The sequence below is a fragment of the Saccopteryx leptura genome, chromosome 9 (genome assembly GCF_036850995.1).
Source record: "Saccopteryx leptura isolate mSacLep1 chromosome 9, mSacLep1_pri_phased_curated, whole genome shotgun sequence".
Lineage (NCBI taxonomy): Eukaryota > Metazoa > Chordata > Mammalia > Chiroptera > Emballonuridae > Saccopteryx > Saccopteryx leptura.
Window position 1 is genome coordinate 53,527,144 of NC_089511.1, and position 3,333 is coordinate 53,530,476.

Below are 3,333 nucleotides of genomic sequence, written 5' to 3' on the forward strand. Positions count from 1 at the left end.
GGCCAAACCAAGGATTGCTAGACTCATAGAAAACATAGAGAGTTTAGCGTACTATCACCAGCACCCACCTGCAGGCAGGTGGCATAGTGAGTATGCAGCCCAGTATAGCAGCAGAGGTAGAGAAAGAAAAGGCAGCCAGGCTGCAGCTGGCTGCAGGAGAAGTGGCAGGCTCCCCTCACAGTTTCAGGCACTTTCCCCTCCCTCTTGGGCACCGGCTCAAGGGCTGAGCCACTGCTTAGTGAGGCAAAAGATAACAGCACTGTAAGTTAGAGGTTATCATCACCTTGCTACAGCCCCTGCCCTCCTCTGCTTTGGCTCCGGGGAATCCCCGCCTCCTATCTGGAGCCAGACCCGAGGAGAAAATTTAGGGAATATAGCCCCTTCTAAACCCACTGCCTTAGGGTTCTTTAAATACAGGATTCCCAATTTTGCTCTCTTAGTCAAGCCCCTCAGTGAGATCTTCTGAGCATGGCTTTTAAGGTCTATAACGACCAAGGAAATAACAGAAAAGGCAAATAAGGCCCAAAAGAAGTCAGGAAATACCAACTTTTGGCTCCAGCACCCTCAGGGGCTTTATCAAGGTCCTGCTCCAGAGTGGAAAGAAAGGTCATTGAACTGAAGCCTGCCAGGCTTCCCGGCCCCATCAAGGGACACGTCTGTGCTGTGGAAAGAGGGACATGAGAAGGTAAGCTGCCCCCTTGCTCCATGGAGGGAGGGTTCAGTGTCTTCTAGCCCTGCTCCAGCTACCTGTGACCTGACCTTGCCCAGCGTGCTGGGAATTGCCACTGAAGGCCCAAGGACATCGTTCACGAGCCTAAGGTATTTCTTCCAAGTAGCAGATAAGCTAATAACACAAGGGCCATCTACTATGCCTTGCTTGAATATTTAAGTTTTATTTATCCCTCAAAGATCTCTACTGTAGGTATTGACAGTCTGGTTTTATTGCTTTATGTTTAGTATCTCCTTTGTTCCTCCTATCTCAATGCCCCATGCCTATTATAGGCTGGGACCTGCTGCTAATTCCAGCTAGAAGCAGTGGTCACTAGGACTTAAACTCTAACTACAAAGTGTAGAAATGTAACACCCTTTCCCTAAGTACTTACAGGTTTTATAGGTTACTCAGCAAACTGTTCAAAGACTGTCCAAGAGGCACTTCTAGCAGTACACCACCCAAGGACTGACTCCCACCTAGACGGGTCCAGACACCATGATCCTGACAACTCCCACTACTGCCAAGGTAGAAGGCATACCCGCCTGGGTCCACCGCAGCCGGCTGAAGCTTGCAGTCCCAGCAGAGACACCTTTGTGGACAGCGAAGACTGACCCCGCCAACCCTTGTAAGCTGACCCTGAGAAGGACAGCATGCCCTGCTTCAGCCACAAACCAGAAGTTAACTGGTCCACGCATGGAGACTTTGGGGAGGGAGGGAAACTAAGGTAAAGGAAAGCCAAGTAAGTCATCTTAAGGTTTGATGCATGTACTACTATGAGTCATACAGAAAGGGAGTGTAAGTCCCTTGGCTGAAAGAGAAGCTACAAGGTAAATGAAAGTTATGTATGTGCTCATAGCTACCACTATAGAATAATCTGTGAATATTGGTCATGTGTCCAATAGGCTACTTATGAAAAGGACACCTCCAAAAAGCAATCTTTAAAAGAGGATTACTTAGTACTAACTTAGTCTTTGCTGAAGGTTAAGGTTTTTGGGAATTAAGAGTTCTGATAAATTAGAAAGGAATTGTATAGTTTTGATAATAGAAGGTATAAGGTGTAAAGGTACTTTTGAAAAGGAAAGGAAAAAGTAAGTTGTTATGAAAGCCAGTTATTCCTAGATAAGAAAGTGCATAAAAATTGAAGGTTTATGTAAGTTGCAGAAGGTTTGTGTAAGTTGCAGAAGGTTTGTGTAAGTTGCAGAAGGTTTGTGCAAGTTGTAAGAAGTTAGTACAGAGAAGAAAAATGCAAGGCAGAAAGAAATTAGTCCGTAAAGCTTGTAGTACTAAGGGCACACTATCAGCGTGCCAGCACATACTAGGGAGGACCCCTGACCTAATTAGCTTATAGCTACAGCTAAAGTAGAAAATTCTCATGAGCCCCAGCCTTATACCATTCTCCCCACTGATGAAGAATCAAGGATTTGATTTATGCCCAAAAGAGATGGGGGAATGTTAGATTCAGGGAGTACTGACATGCTGGGGCTGCCAAGAGTGTACAAGGTCCCTGTGACACTGAGAACAAAGAGTTCAGCAACATCCTGCATTGAGTCAGAGACCCTTATCAGAAGTTTATGTCTGAAATTCTCCACTGAGTAATACCCCCCCTGTAACTGCGCACGACCTCCCTAGCCAATGACTAACAGCCACATCAGCTTCTGTATGATGCTTGCTCATCCTAGATAGCCACCCTATAAAAAGGAGCCATTTTAGAAGTTCGGAGCTGCAGTCCCTGTGCAGGTTTGGGGGGCTGCAGTCCCTGCGCAGGTTTGCGGGGCTGCAGTGCTCTAGTCTCTTCGGAGGTGTAGGTTGCCTGCAGTCCCTGTGCAGGTTTGGGGAGCTGCAGTCCCTGTGCAGTTTGTTGGCTGCGCAGGTTTGGTTGGCTGCAGTGCTCTAGTCTCTTCGGAGGCGTGGGTTGCCTGCAGTCCCTGTGAAGGTTTGGGGGGCTGCAGTGTTCCCCTGTGTGGGTTACCTGCATCCCCTGTGCAGGTTTGGAGGGCTGCAGTGCTCCCTTGCATGGGTTGCCTGCAGTCCCTGTGCAGGTCTGCAATAAAACTTACAAAATTCACTTTGTGTCTGCTGTGGCCTATCTCACCAGGATGTAACAGGAATCAGTGGACAAATCCACCCATAATGGCAAATACTGCTCCTATGGATAGAACGTAGTGGAAATGGGCAACTACATAATAAGTGTCATGAAGTACAATGTCTAGGGATGAGTTAGCTAGTACAATGCCGGTTAAACCCCCTACAGTAAAAAGGAAAATAAACCCAAGGGCCCATAATATGGCTGGGGATCATTTGATATTACCTCCATGAAGAGTTGCTAATCAGCTAAATACTTTAACACCAGTAGGAATAGCAATAAAATAGTAGCAGATGTGAAGTAGGCACGTGTATCGACATCTATTCCAACAGTAAATATATGATGGGCTCATACAATAAACCCTAGGAACCCAATAGATATTATGGCTCAGACTATTCCCATATAACCAAATGGTTCTTTTTTCCTGAGTAGTATGTAACAATATGGGAAATAATTCCGAATCCGGGTAGAATGAGAATGTATGCTTTGGGGTGGCCGAAGAATCAAAATAAGTGTTGATATAGAATGGGATCGCCCC

At 46.3% G+C, this 3,333-nt stretch overlaps 1 long non-coding RNA gene across 1 annotated transcript; it reads left to right on the forward strand.

The window, feature by feature from the left end:
• The first annotated feature begins 589 nt into the window (after positions 1 to 589).
• On the forward strand, positions 590 to 2,332 carry LOC136380662 (uncharacterized). Its single transcript, XR_010746977.1, has 3 exons — positions 590 to 1,436; positions 1,540 to 1,856; positions 1,897 to 2,332. It is a non-coding gene; the product is annotated as an uncharacterized lncRNA (long non-coding RNA).
• The last annotated feature ends 1,001 nt before the right edge of the window (positions 2,333 to 3,333 follow it).